Genomic DNA, 20278 nt, shown 5'->3' on the forward strand with positions numbered 1-20278 from the left:
TCATATCACCCAGGCGTCTATTTTCACTGTCAAAACACTGAACCATTGCAGACAGATTAGAAGACACATAAAACCCCACATTTTTACATTACCGATGATGGCGTTTTCTCATCGTATCCCCTTCACTCTGGAAATGTATAACAATGTAAATTGTGTTTATTTTTGGTCCTTTTAAAAAGGCCATTAAAACAGCCAGTGGATTTTTTTTAATATCTCTTGGGCTGGTCTATAATCCAATCACCACTGATTCAGTTTGGATTTATCAGAGTAATCCATATTGTTGAAATTCATTAAAATCTTACAAAATGTGTAGAACATTTTCTGGGAGCAAAGTATCCACTTCCTGTGGGAACTGAGCTTTTTTGGGGGTTTTATCTTGTATGGAGTCCTTTTAATGCTCTTTACCAGACATTTTGTATGTGGCCTGCGGTTTTTATTTTACAGTCACAGCAAATTGTGCTATAGTGTTACTGTTGTCTTTATAGTTTGGGTAATGTCAGAGGCAGAGAGTTAGTGCCTTGCCCTTTGGCCCTTCCCTTAGTCCCCTGAAGCCGCCATTATTCTCTATGATAATCTGACTCCCACAGAGTATCAGTGTTGCAGCTCAGTGCAGCTGCCAAGCCTGTAATGGCTGACACTCCTCTTCCAATAACACAGATGAGAGGACTAGCTGAGATTATTAATAAAGAACAATAGAGCTCTCATGGGTTTGCACAAAATCTTCAGGCACAGAAATTGAGTTTGGAGTTTGTCAAAACATGAATGTAGCCTATTATTTAGAATATTTGCTGGTCACGATTTTAATATAAATGTGTTTTATTGATGTGTAACATGACATGTCATAGTCTGGTCAAGTGGAGGTTTTAAAATACAGATTCTTAGATGTCGGTCTCATTCAATCTATAGCCACTATTGTAAAAAGAAAAAAAAAAGAAGAAGAAAAAAAAGGACCAGTGTCACGCCCAGCCTCTGTCATGTCACTGTGCTATTAATTTAGATATTCAGCTTCCCAACTCCTAAGATCTGATATCATAATATAATATTCATCTCCAAATACATATTTTGACCTTTATACTGTATGTCCTGTCATATGGCGTCACCTTACTTTCAAATGCTGTTCCTTACCTCTACTATACTCACATGTGGAGTCCTTGAGAGAAAACGTGGAGCTCCTGGCTTGTTCTGGAGTCTGACTGGGTCTGTTTTTCTCTCTGTGTTGCTGTGTCTCTGTGCATGTTGGCAGACAGGATGTCAGGTCCATACTGTAAGAAGGTGGTGGGGGATGGGGGGGGGGCAACCCGTGACTCTTAGCTACCTGCTGTGGTTTCAAAGCCCCCACATCCCCACCTACATTCTCACTCATCCTGTCCCCGCAGCAGCTCTCAGGCTGGGTGTTTTTCATTCAAAGACCCTCTAGTCATATTTTCCTCAACATCATACACTTTTACCTGAAATTGCACACTTCTAGAAAAGGGGGTTATGCCTCTATTGCCTTGTGGGTTATTGGTGTCTGAGAGTGAAACAGAAATATAGTGTGTGTGTTTGTGTGTGTGTGTGTGTGTGTGTGTGTGTGTGTGTGTGTGTGTGTGTGTGTGTGTGTGTGTGTGTGTGTTTGAGTTTTAAATGAAAGCATAAATAATTAGGTGCAGTTTACTGCAGATGTTATTTTCAGACATTGACTGATTTAAATAATTGTTAAGTAAATAATTTATAGTAAGGAAGGACTGGAGGAAAATAGTAAATGTCTCTGCTGGGCATGTAATAACATATCTGCTAATATAATGACACTATTATGCTATTACTGTTTATTTTCTGTTAATGTGTTTAAGTGTGTTAGCTGTCCTGTGATGGCTGCCGTATATCACTAAACTTTCAGCAAGTTTTGACAAGTTCATTTAAAACTCTTTTTAGTTATGTTTTATAAAGTTAAGGAAGAAGTATTCAAGTAAGACCAATTAAACAACTAAAATAAATGAAATAAGGTGGCATTATGAGAAAGTTGCATTCATTTGTGTGATTTAGTTGATTCTGTGCCCAGAAAACTCTGAAGATTTTAAGACCACTAAAGCTGTGTTTAAGATCTGTTTTGAAGTTTTGAATTTCGATATTACTGAAAGCTACTGTTGGTAACATGACTCGGATGTCAGTGCTGACATCAGGTTCATTTCCAGAGTTTTTTCTGAATCTGGCAAAAAAAAAAAAAAAAGAATTACAGGATTATAAAACACATATCAATCAAATGAAAATAAATGAAGTAACACATATTTGCACCAGTTTAAATTAATTAAGTGGATTAATTCATTGTCTCATTGGTTTGAGAAACCAGATGGTGTTGACATTTTGCAGAACCTCACTTTCCTGGACCGTGCAGCACAGACTAGTTCGACAGCCATATGCTCTGTCCCTTTGCTTTATTGTACAACATTGCCCCCTATTGGTTTCCCCTCAAATTACTATTGCTGCAACATTTTATGATGTGTCATCATAAGCTGTGTCATTTAATCATGAGTGCATTATTGTTGATTTTAGAACTCCAGAATGGAGCATTAAATACCATTTATGAAGACATCAGTCTACAGGAATACAGTGCATGTCTTACAGTACATTTCTGTGTACTAAGAAATAAGAAATATCTGTTCTATTCTGTTCTCATTTAATCTTTTATGAGAATACACAGTATCAGTAAAAGTATAAATCTCACTCAGAACACTGTACACGATGAAAAACTAGAAGATAGCCTAATCAAGTGCATGTGTGTTGTGATCAAGGACAGGGTACTTGCAGTGTGTAGTGTATATACACTGCATTCCTCCGGTGTCCTGCATGATCTCTTCTCCATCTGCTGTCCATTGCCACTCTCTTCACTGGTCTCCTGCCATCTGTTTAACAGCGCTCAGCACCTTTGCGTGACCAAATGCCTCTGCTCCTTGCAACATCATCCACTTTGCCAGAGAGACATAGAGAATAAAACCGCCATGATATCGTGCTCCTTCAACCAATAAAACCCACCAGTTAATGCTGCTCAAGCCCTGCACCAAATCCCATTTGTCAGCAAATAGCTTCCTTTCAGTTGTCTGTGCTGGCCAGGCGCTTCTGTGGAGCTCCCTGCCATTAACATGACATCTTCAGTTATTTGTTGTCTGATGTGATGGCAAGCAGAGTGAAAGAGAAGTGAAGAGACAGAGCAAAAAGAGGGATCTGTGCATGATCATAACTGAACCTCAGAAAATGCCTGATCAGCCATCTGATCTCTGTTAAATCATCAGCTTGTTTAACTGACAATTTGGTAGCGTAAAAATCAACACCATGCCAGTTTTTATAGAAGTTCACATTCACTAGAGATAATCTGACCCTTAACTAACACGTTTCTTTGGGTTATTTTGTTTTTACTATGTAGGAAAATCCAAAAATAGTAGTTTAGTAGTAGTTTGCTATGCCTGTCTGGTACCTGTAGTGAAATGGAGAGATGGATCCACAGCAGAGGTGGAGTGATAGGAGCAGGTTGAAATGATGGAAGGACAGGAGGAGTGAGAGCTATACTGGGGTGGAAGTGTGAAGAAATGCTGGAAAGGATGGATGGAAAGCTTTTAGCAGAAACATGGAGAAATGGGTAGATAGAAAGTGAAAAAAAATACAGAGAGGAAGATTTGTGCAAACTGTAACAGTTCTGACATTTAAGTTTGGACTCAAAAGCAAAATTTGAGGAACAGTCAGTTGAAAGTCAAAATGCTCTTTACTTAGGTCAGGAATGGGTGGTAACAGGCAAGCTGTCAGAGAAGACATAAATCAGACAAGGAGCAGGCAGGCAAAAACAGGGACAGGAAAAGTACAAAGTACAAAGACAGTTTGGCAAATGACTACAGGAATGGGGCTAGTACACAGACAGGTGACAGATTAAAGGAAAAACCAACATAAAGTGTCTTAGTAAGGTGTTGGGCCACCATGAGCCACCAGAACTGCTTCACAGTGCCTTGGCATTGATTCTCAAAGTCTCTTTAACTCTACTGGAGGGTTGGAACACAATTCTTCCTAAAGATATGCCCTCGTTTGGTGTTTTGATGATGTGGTGGAGAGCGCTGTCTAACATGTTGGTCCAAAATCTCCCCTAGGCTTGAGAACGTGTGACTGTGAAGGCCATAGCATATGATTGCCATCATTTTCATACTCATCAAACCATTCAATGAACCTCATGCCCTATGTGTGGGGGCACTGTCATCCTTCTCCACTCATTTTTAAGGTTTTTCCTTTAATTTCCATCTACATATACTAAGAGGGTAATGAGGCAATAAGGAACAGGTGTGCAGGTGGATGGGGAGGTCAGGTGATGAGCAGACTCTCTTTGACTTGTTTAACCTTGGAGACATAGAGGACTGAGCAGACCCCTAACCAGGCCCTCTGTCTGAAATTATGTCCAACAGGAACCCATGTTGTCGAAAATCTACTTAAGCATAATTTCCGCAGTCTCCTTAGTGGTGGGGAATTTGGGCAGTGGAATAAAGTGTGCTGACTTCGAAAATCTGTCAACAACTGTGAAAATAATGGTGTTACTTTCAGATGCTGCCAAATCTGTCACAAAGTCCAGGGAGGGCCTGGGAGTGGAGAGAGACTGGAACAAAGAGTGGATTAGATAGACAGTCATCAATCATCCTGAGAGTTACTTAGAGCCTGCATTTTGTGACTGCTCCTACAATACAGGAGGATAGTAAGATGTCAGTGGGATCTTTGAGCAGATCCTCTGTGTCAAACTGACAAGACAGGGCATTAGGCTTAACATTCTTGGGGCCAGGGTGGACAAGGATAGGACAAGGTAAAATTGAAGCTGTTTAAACAAAGTGCCCGTCTAGCCTGCTGAGAGCTGAGACATTTGGCTGTCCTGTATGTGTGTATTCCAGGTTCCTGTGGACCATCCATACCTGAAAAGGCTACTTAGTCCCCTCCAGCCAATGCCTCCACTCCACCAGTGCCAGCTTCACTGCCAAAACTGCTCTATTGCCCATATCATAGTTTTGCCCAACAGGGGAATTCTTGCACAAGAAAAAAGCACAGGATTACAACTTATTAACAGAGGCTGAGAGAGAACAGCTCCTACCCCCACCTCAGAAGCAAAGACCTTGACGATGAACTGCTGTGTGGGATCCGGGAGTGTCAGGATGGGAGCTGACGTTAAGCTGCATTTCAGGACCTGGAATGCCTGTCCGGCATGAGAAAACCACTTAAAGGAAGAGTTGTAGAAGGTGAGGGCATGCAAAGGAGCAACACCAGAACTGTAATTACTAATGAAGTGTCTGTCAAAATTTGCAAACCCCAAAAACCTTTGAAGTTGCTCCTGGCTGGTGGATGTGGGCCAATCAGAAATGGCACTTTGGCGGGATACATTTGAATGCTACCAGCTGAGACAATGAAGCTGAGGAAAGAGACATTTGACACATGCTCCTGCTCATTCCAGGAGACTATAAGAATCTAGTCCATGTACACAAACACGAAATAGTTCAGCATGTGCCGAAGGACATCACTGACTGGGGCCTGTTAGACTGTTTCAAAATTAGACTGAAGGGCATGACCAAATACTCATAATTTCCACTGGGTTGATAGCAGTATTCCAATCACACCCTTCCTAATCCTGAACAATGGTTAGGCATTTCTCAGATCCAGTTTAGAGAATATGATGGTTCCTTACAGTAGCTTAAAAGCAGAGGAAAGGAGTACAACTGACCCTTGATGGTGCAGTCATAAGGTCATTGAGGTGGTAAAGAGGTGGCCAGGGCCTTGTTAAAAACTTCCTATAGGTCCAGGTTTTCAGCAAGAGTGCCAAACAGATCTGGGAACGCAGGAGATGGAGGGTCAGGAAATGCAGGAGAAAGAGCAGACATGAGGCTGGAAGAATGACAGAACCCACTGCAGTCCCAAATAAGCCCAATAGACTGGTCAGTATGTAGACAGCCAAGGGTGGCTGAGGAGGAGCAGGTAACTGAAGGGAGTTAATCAGATGAAAACTTGATTGTTCTGTGTGGTGCGATGGGTGACTCAACAGAGGATACGATCATCCAGAGTACTGTCATCCAGAGGCTTAGGAAGTGGGTCTTGGCCTAGTCTCAAGTGGTTGGCTGGTTCCATGTCCATAAAACTTCAGCACCAGAGTTGATGAAAATGGAAAATATGAGGGAAAGTCCACAGATCAGAGAGGGGCGTAAGGTACTGGAGTCCCCAGGGAACCGCACATGCAAGGTTCAGTAACTGGAGTTGCCATAGGATGCCATCAACTGCTGGACCTGGGAGTTGAGCTGATGGAACTGCTCTCTGATGGATTCCAGGAAGCGATCCTGACAAGCAGACATCTCCTGCATTCTGCCCATGAGGGAGGTAAGTTGCTGCTTGTATCTTTGAATGGCGCTTCCTTGAGCTTCAATTGCACATTCGACAGTGTCGGAATCTGCCGAGTCCATTTCTGGCCAAATTTTATTGTAATGGTTCTGACACTGAAGTTTGGACTCAAATGCAAGACTCGTGGGACAGACAGGCTGTGTGCATATGTGTATGTGCTGGTGGCGTTGGAGGATCTATGTGTGTAAAAAGCCAGCAGGAGAGCTGGGGTAGGTGAGCAGTATCCTGCAGACTCCGGGATCAACCTACTCCACAGCTAAAATATAAGAAGAGAGCACCAAATCGAACTGTCTCAACCATGTTTTCCCTGCTATATGGCATTGCATTTTTTCCATTGCAATGTGATCGTCATGAAAAAGATGTTTTCTCAAAGCATGTTCTGAAGCTGTGCTAGGTACGACTCCAGGAAGTCACTGTGAGCTGCGAAAAAAAAAAACACCAAACCAACCGACCAACCAACCAACCGACCAACAAACAAACAAACACTGAAGTAAAACCAGAGGTTGTTCAGGTTTTGCACAGATTTAACAAACAAGATATAATGTGTTAATTAGTTAGCTTTAGGTGGTGCTGGCAGGTCGATTTTGTTACCACAGAGCCAGACTAGCTGTTTCCCCTGGTCCTAGTCTTTATGCTTAGCTAAGATAACTGGTTGCTGACATTAGCCTTAAATAGCTTAGCCTTAAATGTACAGACATAAGGGTTGGGTTCTGCTTGAACACAACTAGTTTGAAGGATGTGTTGTTCGACCCCCGCAGAAATCAAATAGTTATAGTTGTTACAAACGGCCACATCAGAAGGAGGAGTGAAAGGCCAGCTGTCATAGAGAGAGGGGAGATGGAATATTATTAATATATGGGGATAAAGGTGCACATTTTCAGACAGTCTCTCCCAGAGGACATTCTTTGATGCACTCGGTTGTTCACATGAAAAGTAACAGAGCAAGTTGCATTAAAAATTAAAAAAGAGAACAAGTACGAGTAGAGCTTAAGAGAGAACTTCAAACCCTCGCTCTTTTCTCACTTCTGCACAGCTGGCCAATCAGGGCATAAAATGGTTGTGTATTTCAGATTTTCAGTTTTCAGAAAGTTACAGAAATGGTTGGACACAGCCCCCGTGATCAGGCGTCAGACAGGTGTGGTGGGAGGAGGTTTTCAGTCCTGTCTGACCATATGACAAGAAGTTTTGAAGAAGCATACTGACAGCTTAAAAGTGGTATCAATCTTCTCATCTGAGTCTCAGCAGGAGAGCACAGAAGTGCTTTTCCCTAAAGGTGAATTATTGCTTTAAAACTTCCCTGACACAGCTTCACAAAAAATGAATATTTTAATTAACGTGTATCCCCTTTGCTCAATACCAGTCCAGTTCTTTTGTTGTCTTTATCTTTGCTGCTGTTTAACTTGAATTACTACATACTACAGACTAACACATACTACTAGTTATAAGTTGTGTCCTTGTGGGCCCAAAGTGTTGGAGCTCCGGTTGCAACTGCACTGCCTGTACTCCCTACTGCAGATCAGCTCCTGCTGGTGAGGTGATGGACAGTAAAACTCTCCCAGCACCTGTTTCTTTGCCACGCTCAAGTGTTGTTAATAGGCTGATGAGAGACGTTAACAAAGTTACTGCAACACTGGAAGGATAAATCAACAGAGCGTAGAGTGTCTCATCCAGTCTGACAGAAGTGACATTTTTAAAAGCCCCAGTGACTGCTCCATCCGTCCTCCACTTGTGGTGAGATGGAGGGATGGAAACAGGGGACGGAGAGATTTAACATTGCTTGGGTGGATAGAGGAAAGGAAGATGTGATGGACGGAAAGATGAATGAATATAGGAATGGCAGAATGAAAGGAGGGACATATTACAAATGAAGACGCAGTGGAAATATGGAGAGATAGGGGGATGGAAAGGGTCGAGGTGAGGAATGGAGAGATGGACGAATGGCTCTAAGAAGCTGTTGATCCAGACTACTATTCATGATTTAGTGTAATCAAGCCTCCTTGAAAACATTTCTGTTGGATGAGGAATGAATAATGCAATAGACCCAGTCATTTTCCCACATCAACAGCAACAACAATAACATTCATCCTGTGTGATTTCATATAATTTCTTTATTCCCCTGACTTCCTCTCCCTTTGTGATGTGCCAGACATATGCACATTACAAAGAGAGTCAGGAAATAGCTTTCCACTTAAAAAAAAAAAAAAGAGAGAGAGCAGATCTTGACGCTGTTACAAGAAGGAACTTTGGCTGTGAAGGACCTTTGGGAGCGCTACTCTGTAGACAGGCATAGGACAATATAATTAAATAATACCCACAAAGAGCAATATTTCTTCAGTTTGGTGTAATTGTTCTGCCAATGAGTCACTGAGATGTTACCATTACAAAGGACTGAGAGGGCGATTGTTTTTCTCAATGCTAAAAATATCGCTGTTGGCCGGAGTCCAACCTTGTTGCTCCTCTCCCTCTCATTTTCCTCCCGCTCTTTGAACTAAAATAACATAATTTTTTGAATGGATTCTTGTGTCATTGATGGATTTCTCCTCAAATGTGGTTTGAATTAATAGCTTGAATGCGTGTATGGTTGCATTTAGTGTGTGGACATACGCATGCATACACACAAACACACAGAAAACGCTTTCCGGCATTATTACTATTACATCAGCACGCACGCACTCATGCTAACTCACACACACAGTGAGTAAATGTTAATGTACACAGGTGCAGTCTTTAGGGAGGTTGCTTTTGCTCTCTCATCAGTCACTCGTAATCACTTCGCTTCCAGCCCAGTAAATCACCGTTTTTTACTGATGCATTTATAGGATGCGTGTTCACAACTTGTAGCCTGGGAAAAGTTTGACCACCACCAGGAATACATTACAGCTTCTGCATCCATACAGCTACACAGTCAGTGCAGTCATACTGTAAACTCACAGACAGGAAATATTGTTTTATAAATGTCTACTTAGTTTCTGAAATTATTTGTGCTTTTAATAGGGTTTTAAGCTGTTTACGACATATGAGTGAGAGTGGAGTTATTGGTCAAGGGGGGGCTCCTGGGCAGCTGTGGATATTGGCAGGTTGAATAGCTCCACCAAGCTGGTCCTGGGGAGGTCCCAATGACCTGTTTTATACCAACACTGGTGCTTTGTCGTAAAACCAGGGGGAAGTCGAGTCACAACTCGAGTATTTGTTTGAAGCGGATGGAAAAAGTCCTCCTGGAACAAGACCATGTGCGTGTTGTGTGCTGCTGTGTCAGATGGGAGTGGAAATGCGCAGAAAAACAGGCTACTTTGTCTTTACATAAACCTCAGATTGGTGCCCAGGTTCTGGTAAAATACTCCTAATACCACTGAGGAAAGAAAACCACATTCCCCTCTTACTCTTTTGAATGGAAACACTCTCTTGTCACTAGTGTCTGAATGCTGTAATTGGACGTTAAGGGGCTCGCAGAAAGAGGTATGATGTAGTGTTAAAACTGCTCACAAATCACATATTTCTCACCTCTGAGAGGTTCAAATGCTGGCTCGGGCATGCCCCAGCCATACCACTCCTATTGCTGCTGCATTTAAAATTCACGCAGAACTGTCCTGAATGACACAGGTGAAGAAAACTGTCTGTGTGGACTGGTGTTGCAGTAGATTCAATATTTACTAAAGGCCTTGAATTTTACTTGCCACTGTAATGAAAAATGTGTCTCTGCATGTGCAGTGTGCGTCAGAGTGATGGATGGAGAAAGTGTGTTCCAGGATTATGTTTTACAAAAGTTAAAAGGCCCTGGGGTTGGTCTGCGAAGCACATAATCTCAGTCTAAGTGCTGGGCTGGATGGACCAAGGCTTTATTATTAAACACCTATGAGAGGGCCCAGAACTGGTGGAGGCCCTTGCACATCCACATTAACACTCTCTGGCAGCTCTCATCACACATCATTGCCATTTCGGCATGAAATTAAAATGCTTCTCAAGAATCCATTTGCTACTAAGCATAAAATAGGAATTGCATTATTTTGCACTGACACATTTTGAAAGGGCAGTCTTTGACTTCATCTAAATGTGGTGTCATGTTATTCCCTTGTGCTATCTTTTTAGTTTTTTAGATTATTTTCATACAGTGGGTTTTATCTTTGAGGAGAGAGTATTAAAAAAAAAGGTAATACTTTTGGCAATATGTTCCAGATTTGATGGTACAAGTGAGAATTGGCTATAAATGATGTGGTATTGATTTCACATGTGGAGTAGGACAACAAGGGCTCAAGCTGGAGAAGAGGAAGGGGAATGCTGTCCTTAGGATGTTCATAGAAGGTTTGCTAGAGGCTCTAGGGGCCCGGGAGCTGGTTGCACAGCTCTGGGAGCTGTTAAAAATACTATAAAATGTCCACATCCACAATTATTCAGACTTTTTAGATTTATAAATCTCTGCTAATGCTCATGGTGGATATATTAGTGGTTTAAACATGGAAATTCACTGCTGCTCCCTTGGTAACAGCGCACTGGGTAATTATAAGTAAGCCTATAAAGGCAATAGATGTTTTTATAGAATCTGGCACAGTAGATTTGGTAGTATGTAGTGACCTGTAAAGGTCAGTCTGTAACAGACTGAAAGATAGGTAGTGCAGGGTTTTATTGTACTGTAACACTGATACAGCTGAGATATTAAAAACATTCTTGAGCCCCTCCGGTTTATGCCTGATATCTGTCTGTCCATTTCTTGTTCACTTCTTAAATTCTGAGTGATTGACTTTAAAGTGGCTATAATCAATGTGAAAGATGTCGCTTGTAGTGATGAACCCACAGAGATTTACCACTTGACTCTGCAGTTTCACTCATCTCTGTGGAGCATTTTTGCATCTGTCAGCTCATTGCTTTGTTTTTCTGGCCCACAACTGTTTTGATTCAGTCTCATCCCTCTCATAACCTTGTTTTCAGCTGCAGCAGGCAGCTGTTTTCAGCAAAAAAGCTCTAAAAACCCTCTGCATGCCACCTGCTCAGCACCGAAAAAAGGAGAGAGAAAATTAGCAGCCAGCAAGTGAACATAGTGGAGCCTGATCATCTTCTCTGGAGTTAGTGGAGACCAAAAACAGAGCTAAAAGGAGACTGAGTATCAGACTTACATTTGACTTGTTGCCACAAACATGATTCCAAATGAATGCTAATGTTGCTCTGTAACAGTGTGCTAACAAGTTGCCATATCAATTTAAAATGTGATTATATGTCAGAGTTGTGTTCACAACTTTAAAAAAAAATCAGTTGCAAACAAACCTGGGTAAGTTTTGTAGGAATAATGACAACTTGAAAAAAATAATTCTTTTTGTGCTCATCCATTATAGTCTACATACTGTAGATGTGTGAAGTGACGCAGGGGAAGGCTGCTCATACTGAAGTTCCCTCTTCAGAGGAACAGAACTTGGGAAGAAGGCTTTTGCTGTGAAGTCGACATGTAACTTTAGCAAGCTGCAGCTGGCTTGGACTGGGAAGCTGGAAATGTTTACCATGGTCCACATGGCTAATTTGTGTGTTTTTATTTAGCTGTTGCGTATCTGGAACTTTTGGTTGGGGGGTGGTGGTGGTATGGAATAGGGGGGTGCAGCAAGTCAACAGATGCTGTAAAAGTGACCGCAGGGAGGAAGCAGAGACAAATGCTCCTCATTACAGTGCTGACTGCAGCCCAGTGGCCCAGTAACCAGCACAAACCAGCTCCATGTCTACGACTCCACAGCTGGAGATCAGCTGATCCTCAGTGGCTTCAATTTCAGTCAAGTCCCATTCACTTCCTGTTTGCTTCAGATGAAAAAGGATACATCGTAGCAGCCACTGTTGTACCAACACAGGGGAGATAGTCAAATTAAATACTTGGTCCAGGCTACTATTGTAGGAACTGGTGAGTCAGCTCAAGCTATGATTCCCTTGATCATTTTGAAACAATTTTTACTATCCTGTCATGCCAGGGTACAATAACTGACAGTTCATCACAATCTTAATTTAGATTTCGCTTGCAGTGCAACGAACTACAACACATCTGAGGTGGTCAAATTTCATTGTCAGTGGAATTGCGCATTGTCTGGACACTGTCCAGTCACACTGTTCATCTGAGAAAGATAAAGAGATGGAGGAAAATATGAACAAACTGAATTTAATGAAACCACATGAGGTGCATAACAGACATTTTAAGGCCAAGTGCAGGTAACCAGAAATTCCCTCATAAGATCTTTATGATCAGATCAGTGAAAATCATATTGAAATGACAGGTGTAAGTGCAAGCATAGACTCAACTGGCTTAGATAGTCTATTTCTCTGTTCAATGAATTGTTTAATTTCTGATCATAAAGATCTCAACATTATAGAATTTGGAGCCCTACACCCCTAAAATGCATTACAATATGAATGACCTGTTTTTATACCTCTTGGCCCCTCGAAGACCTAAAAACAGGCTATGCTTCTCAAATAGATTCTGTTTGCTTTCTCTTACTTCATTTCTCCAGCTGGTTCTTGTTTTCTTTATGATAAATTGGATGATATTATTACTCATTATCTCAATTATCTTTCCACTCACCCTGTAAGTGCTAGAAGTTCATTCATATACTTTGTGTTACAGCACAAAGTGAGAAAGAAAAATGTATCACAGCTCCTCACTGACTGAATTAACAGTACAGCGCAAGCGTGTCCATTGGGGTGATTTCACTGAGCTGTGAAACCAATGTGAGCCATGTTCCTGACCCCAGTTAGGAATCAGACAGCGGTACGAGGGTCACCAGGGGTTACATTGGGCCCCTTTGGATAGACAGGCAGGGAACTGTAAACCTGAAAGACCGGGAGCCTGAGGTCCATGTGTTTACCTCGCTGCTTTTACAAGTGATGTCACCACGTCGTAAAAAGATACAGTTCTCAACGGCCCTGTCCTTTTGTTACTATTTGAGAGAATAAACATGGGCTAAGTGCATGGAGAGAGATGGAAGCGCTGGACTCTGTGGCTGGAGGGTAGGGGAGAAGCGGGCTCCTGTGGTGCATGGTGAGTCCAAGCAGTTGAAGTGGGCTGCAGGGATCTGTATATGTCCAGGTGCTGCCTCTGTCGGCCAAACCCTGCTCATTGTTGAAGAGGGAGATCCTGCCTATAAATACTCAACTAACCTAACCCGCAACAAGAACACCAACTGTTGATGATCTGTCTGGACCCTTCACTGTGTGTCTATATGAATCTGGGAATTATAGTGTGTGGTATCTCTTTTGAAATTAAGGATAGAGTGAATCACATCCTCGCCTTCAGCACTGGTCCTCGGAAATCACCTTTTGAAAACACTTTTCATTCCAGCTTCTTTGGAATTCCATAAAAATTCATCTCCCACTTCATATCCCTGCTCTCTTTCTTCCTCTTAACGGCTGTGCCTCTGACTAAAGGTCTTTGTGGTTTTGCAACAGAAATTCTCTTTACATAAGTCAAAGCAGCAATGTGTGGTGTAAGTGTAGCCGTATGCGTATGGGCAATGAAACAGCTTGTGTTTTATGTGAGCTCTCCTGGCTCAGACAGCTGGGTCCATGCTGGGGCTGTGTTAACCTACAGCGCTGGGGGTCCTGGTATGCACTGTAGTGGTATAAGTCAAGCTAAGCAATTCCAGCCCAGAACAAAACAATGAACAAAATCTGGATATTCAGATTCTGTAACCTCTCAGGACAGTTCTGTAGAATTTGCATTACTATGCTGGGAATCACAACTTTAAAACTGCTGTTTGTGTTGTCTTTCTCTGTTGCCCTGAAACCCCATTGTTCTGTTAACTCTGACAAACCAGGCCACTGGAATACTGAAGCAAGCATTTATGCCTCTCTGGTCCTTTCTCTGATGAGACCTCTGCTGTCCTGCTGCAGTGCTCAGTCTCTTGGTTCAAGTGTACTTGTATGGTTCCTTGGCTTTGACTTTTATTAGCTTTTCCCGTGCCTCAAAGAACTTGGCCCAGCCTGGTTCTCCCCAGCACTTTCCCACTAATGAAGTGCACATTCTGCTGGAGCGCTTGGCTGAGTTCAGCTCCTTGGCCACCCCTTAATGGGAATTTCCCCTTCTTCCATGCATCCCTGCCTGCCTCGCTCTCTGCCATTGCCACTCTGGTGTGTGTGACTCATGTCCTGAACAGCCAGCCATCAGCCAGGGGACGTTTGATTCATAAACCTTCTTACACTTGTTTGCCACTGTTGGACTGGTTGGCCGACTGTCTGGGCAACTGGCTGCCTGACTTGTTAAAGGGCTGACTTATTGCGGGAGTAGGTGGCTCAAAATGGGATAAAGGCTTAGAGACTGAGACACTGACTGACATTGAGCAGTGGACTGTGAAGAAAAAAAACTCTGCAAGTGTGTATGTTTATGTGTGGTCAAACTACTGTGAGTCGATTTAAGTCAAGAAAATATGCATCATCTAAACTGACACATTCAACAGCATACTTTCAGGTAGTGACGCTGAAGCTGCACCCAGGCTGCCGTTCCATTTTCCGAAGTCAATCTCTGAATTCTGAAAATAAAACAGGCTTTGATGGATGAAATGATTTCAAAAATGACTGCTTGCTTCCACATGTTTTACAGCCTCTAAAATTGAGACAGACCACCAGTGACAGCACCTGCTGCTCCATAACTGCAAACCAAATTAAACAGCACCAATTGCTTTTCTATTCCACGAGGAGCCTCTCAGCATCTGATATTTTGGAGTATCTTAATCATTGGAAAAATAAACCTTGTATGTTTTTGCTGCACAGCTCAATGAGGATGAGATAGTCTACATCCTCAAATCAACCTTGAAGGGCCTGTGCTATCTGAATTTTATGAGGAAAATCCACCGGGAGATGAAAGCTGGGAATATACTCTGTGACAGGGAAGGTCATGCGAAACTGGCTGATTCTGGCCTGGCTGGACATTTGACGGTGAGCTTTGATTCCACTGGGCCTTCCACTCTCTAAAAGTCAACATAATAAAATCAGGTCTCCCTTGGAGAGTATGGCATATGATAATCATTTCTGTCTACAGTGGCTTCACCGCTATTATATTAACCTTTGTGATGCGAAATGGCTCAGAGCAATAGAGTTTGGAAGTGTTTATTTCCTCACAGTCTTTGCTTACATTTTATGTGCAAAGAATGTTGTTGGGCAGGCAGTTCTTGAAAAACCTTTAAAGCCCCTCATGAGCTTTAATATCGTCAGAATCTAGGTCTACCTTAAGAAAATACTCAAGAGCTGCCAGAGAGACAAATGGTGGGGACAGAAGACAAGAAGCTAGAGTCTTCAGGCTGTGCAGTTAATTCCCATCATGAGTGGTTGTCATGTTTCCAACAGAAATTTGCGGTTTGGGTGCTTGCTGCTTACTGAGGACATTCTACTTTTCCCACACTGGCGTATCTTCATAGCACTCATCTTATTCCTCTTCTATCTCCTTAGCTTTAACCCAGTGTTCTTCTGAGGAGGGTCAGAGAGCAGTTCTCAATTCCCTGTGGGTGGTTAGTCAGTGGAGAACTCTTTGTCGGAACTTCGAACTGTGCTGTGCCTGAGGGCAGGAGCTATACAGTCCTGTGGCCTAACAAGTTTCTTCCTGTGGCAAGAAACTTGCAAAATAAGCAAATGCTAGAAACACAGAACAATACACACACACGCACATGCACATGAAGCAGTGCATAGCGGTCCAAGCTAAGTGCCCTCAGAGTGGCCTAGAGGTTAGCAATCCTTCAAGCCCCACACTGGCAGGCTTCCACCCTGCTGAGCTATCCTTGAGTAAGACATTGAATCCCTTCCACTCCCAGGAGTACTGCTCTGGGGCTGATCCTGACCTGTCACCTCCCTGTGGAGGAGGCCAGGTGATAAAGGAATTTCCTGTCAGGGACCAGCGAAAATGGCAAATTATTATTTTTAGAGACAAAAATAATGAGAGAGAAAATGACAGAGAGAGAGAGCATAAAACAATTAATCTCCATCAGTACTCCTTCGCTGAATTAAAGGGTGCTGTATCCTCTAAGACTTTCTAACCAGAGCTGATGACCAGTGCTTGGAGGTCCGCCCCCTTGTTTAGACCTGAACAGCTGCAAACAGGCCCGGTATGCTGCTGCTGCCGGCTGGGTGGTCTGTGGTCTATAGAGCTTAAACGCCCCATTACTTACCTGACTGCATTGTTTTACTTTTTGGACCCTTAGCCATTTTTGCTAAGCGCTTGATGATTTAAAGAGATCCATAAAAACTGTAGGACCGTGACCCTCAAGAACCTGTATTGGCTGGGACTGAGCTGGACTGAGACATAGGGAACAAGGTGGAGCTAAAGGGAGGGTGTTAGGGTTTCAATCTAGTGTGGCTGGAATATATATATATTACAATAAACCATTTTAAACCTCAGGTTTACAATCTGTAACACAGAAATAATTTGAAAAGAAAAAGAGTAAGGGGTGAGAGGGAGCTTGAAATGTTTTCTGGTTTGATTTGCGGCCAATGAATCTGCAAAGTCCATCATGCATTTCTCCACCAAGGCCGTGAGGGAGGAGAGAAGGACTGGATAATAGCGTGTAATGGTGATGCGTTTTACAGGGTCATCCTTGTTCTTATGTAAGCTCCACTGACCTATTTGGAGGCCTATGTCTCACACTGAAACACTGAAGATCCTGTTTGATCTTGTTCCCTGTCCTTCGTAAGATGTCATGTCCCTACTCCTTCTAGCTTTTAGCTGACAAGAGATATCCAAAACCTTGAGCAAGGCCAGTTATTGTATACGTTTTCTGGGCACAACTGTGGAGAAATGAAGGGAGCCCCACCATTAATGTATCCGAAGGTGTTTTTTTTTTTTGTCTTTACTCTTTCATGGAGGGGAAAGGCAACTGAAACAGTTCCCTTTTTTTTTATTGAAACCAGTTCATATGATCTTTTAGGAAGGTTACCAGAGTGGCGGGTGGAGGAGAATGCTGCTGTACTAACCATAAGTCAACAAACAGCATTGCTCTATAAAGCCTTCAGTTGGAAAAAAAAATGTTTGTGCCAGTGCTTGACCTTCAACTGAATATGACATTTTTTATTCTGAAAATAATTGTTGTATATGTGTAAATTTTGGAGTGTTAAATGGGTAGTGACGATATGACCTACAGCTTTTATAAGCCTGTTTATCCTTAAAGAATGCAGCAATGAGCATGAGCAATCACATCCCCATCAGGCGAGCCGGCATGGGAAAAACTGTCTCACAAAGATACCATGAATAAGTTAAAGTGATAAACAAATGACGGTGATGGAGTTTAAATGTGGCCCTTCTTCATGTGGTCTGGGCAGTTGTACTTGGGGCTTACTGTTCTCTTATATCCATATGCAATCACTGAAGCACTCTCAGCATGAGCTTTTTTTTATTAGATCACATAAAGTAAACAGACCCAGTGAGTGTTTTTGATAAATGCAATTTGCTGCTATGCTCCTTTCCAGGCTGCATCATGTGTTCAGCCTGTTGTAAGTTAATTTGCCAGATCAACTGAAAAAACAGAGAAATCTAATGGAAAACACTGCCCTGGCATCCACACTGCATACCAGTGGTTGTCTTAAGAATGGGAGCCCTTTAATGTGGTGATTGCATGGTTTCAGTTTGAAACTTAGTTTCCGTAAAAAGAATGCACTTTTCCGTTGTGTTTTTTTCCTTATTTTAGCTCTATTTCCTTTCATTTGTTGCTTACATTAACAGCTTTGTGTTTTTTCCCAAGGCACTTAAACAAAATCATCACTTATGTGATATGAACTTTTCCTCAACTTACCTTTTTTTCTGTTGTTTTACCACATTTTGATTGTTTCTGCTCAAACCTTGAACAAGGGTGAGAGTGGTAACTCTAGTGGCTGCAGCTGGTTTCATTGCATAGTAAGACGTAATGTGGTTTGGGTTTTTTTTGTGGATCCATCTGTACACATTTGCATGCACTGTTTCTGTGCCTTCATTGGGAAGTGCTGCTAAGGTACCAGACCTTCCATAAATCCAGCAAACTTCCATGAAAAGAGGGAGGGGAGCTTTGGGATTCTGGGCAAAAGGAAACAGTCCTGGAAATATCAAAGGCATGTGGCACCTGAGGGAAGTATGCTCCCAGCCATAGTTTTCATTTATGGTTAGCTACGGCTGGTTAGGAACTGGGCTTGACACTATTGCAGCAGTGGCACGCTTCCTCTGTGTTCTTCCCCACTGTGCTGTGGGAACTTCAAACCGCTGGCTAACTCCTACAATGAGATGTTGGGTTTTTCTTTCAAAGTCCCTCTTTATGCTCTGAACTGCTTCTCACCTTTTTGGGAAATTTCAGTTGTTTCATTCAAGAGCACACCAGAAGGCTGTGATGGGTGCAGTTTTGGCTGCTGGTTTCCTGTGTCCCATGGCAGAGCTTTCACCTGCGATACAGCCAGCATCTGCCACAGACGGAAAAAAAAAAACACATCCAGCAGTCAGCCAAACAAAAAGCTAGCCTTTCCAGGAAAAAAAACAAAACAAAGCAAAACAAAAAAACACATGTACAAGACATCAGGTTGAACTATTCTGATATAAGAGCATCATCAAGAAGAAGGAAGTTGTATTGACCCAGTGTTCTGCTGATTTACAGAAAGCATTACCTGCAAATGATGTTTAACCACCACAGCTTTCTTAATATAACCATCAAGCGCCCCTAATCATTATAGTGCCAAAATCACAAGTTGTCACTCTGAGGTATTGTGATGGACCTGCTGAATAACCAGTTTTTACTATGAAGTATGAAATGATCGTGTTATTATATATTTTTTTACCTAGTATTAAGATACACATGCTGACATTCACAGGCAAACAATCCCCTCAGCACAGACAAACAAACGTTACATTTCATCATATTAAACGACCTGCTCCAATCGACATGAACACAGAATGTGGGCTCCCTTATTTTCTCTGGAGCAGTCCGCGGACCTGTGGTGTAGGTCTAAATGTGGGTTATTGTTACTCAAGAGTACGTGCTGGAATATTGGGCGTATCGATTGCTTTTTGCTGCAGGCCCTTTAGGCCAGGCAACAAAAAACTCTCACTGCACACTGCCAGTAGGCCCATTTCTGCTACACTTATTTTTAATACAAGTATTACATGACTTTGCTCTCTAAAGGTTTCAGAGGGGAGGAAATAGCAGATTGAATGTAAACAAGATTAGCTTCCCTCTTGCGCGGCACAGCCAGCTGTTGCTTCCGCGGTCGGCCGTACTGAGCGGCCCACGCTGTGTGCTGGAAAGAGAGATGACGACCCTTGTTCTGTCACTCTCTGGCTGGAGGTTCGGTTGAGCTGTACACCTTTCAATGGCAGTATGAATGTCGCATCTGGCATCTTCAGCATTCTGAGACCTTGGTCCAGAGATTTCATGCTGAAACTTTCTAATTTGTGCAACATTAAAATTAATTTTAAAGATAATTTCAGCAGGTAAGTGTGTTGGCATTGCTGCAAGTATGTGCTATGTATCTCCTGTATTATATCTGTCATGCTGTACTTTGTCCTTCTCTCCTTTGGTTCTAGAGTTTACCAACACAGGCCTTGGTTCCTTCTTCTCCCTTCGCCATCAAAAAACTAAATATAGCAGATTTGTTGCTCTTTCAGAATATATCCCACCTGCCAAAATACACAGGCCCTGCTTTCTTAACCTTGTGCAGTGATCTGTGTATTTGGAGTGGAGATGCAGTGAAAGGAGAAGCCGTGGCGCGCAACATGGCTGGCTTAAAGGCAAGGTAATGACACTGTCTGCTTGTGTTTTTGGAAGCTGTTAAACCACAGCATGGAACTCCCCATAACTGCTACACTGTAACTCCATGCAATTACTCACATCGCAGAGATAGTGATATTAGTTGCTGCTGGAATGCTTACCCTTCATCCTATACTGTACTTACATAAGCAGCGCTCACACAGGGTCCTTGCTCAGGCTGCAGTCTC

Source organism: Xiphias gladius, chromosome 22 (genome assembly GCF_016859285.1).
Source record: "Xiphias gladius isolate SHS-SW01 ecotype Sanya breed wild chromosome 22, ASM1685928v1, whole genome shotgun sequence".
Classification (NCBI taxonomy): domain Eukaryota; kingdom Metazoa; phylum Chordata; class Actinopteri; order Istiophoriformes; family Xiphiidae; genus Xiphias; species Xiphias gladius.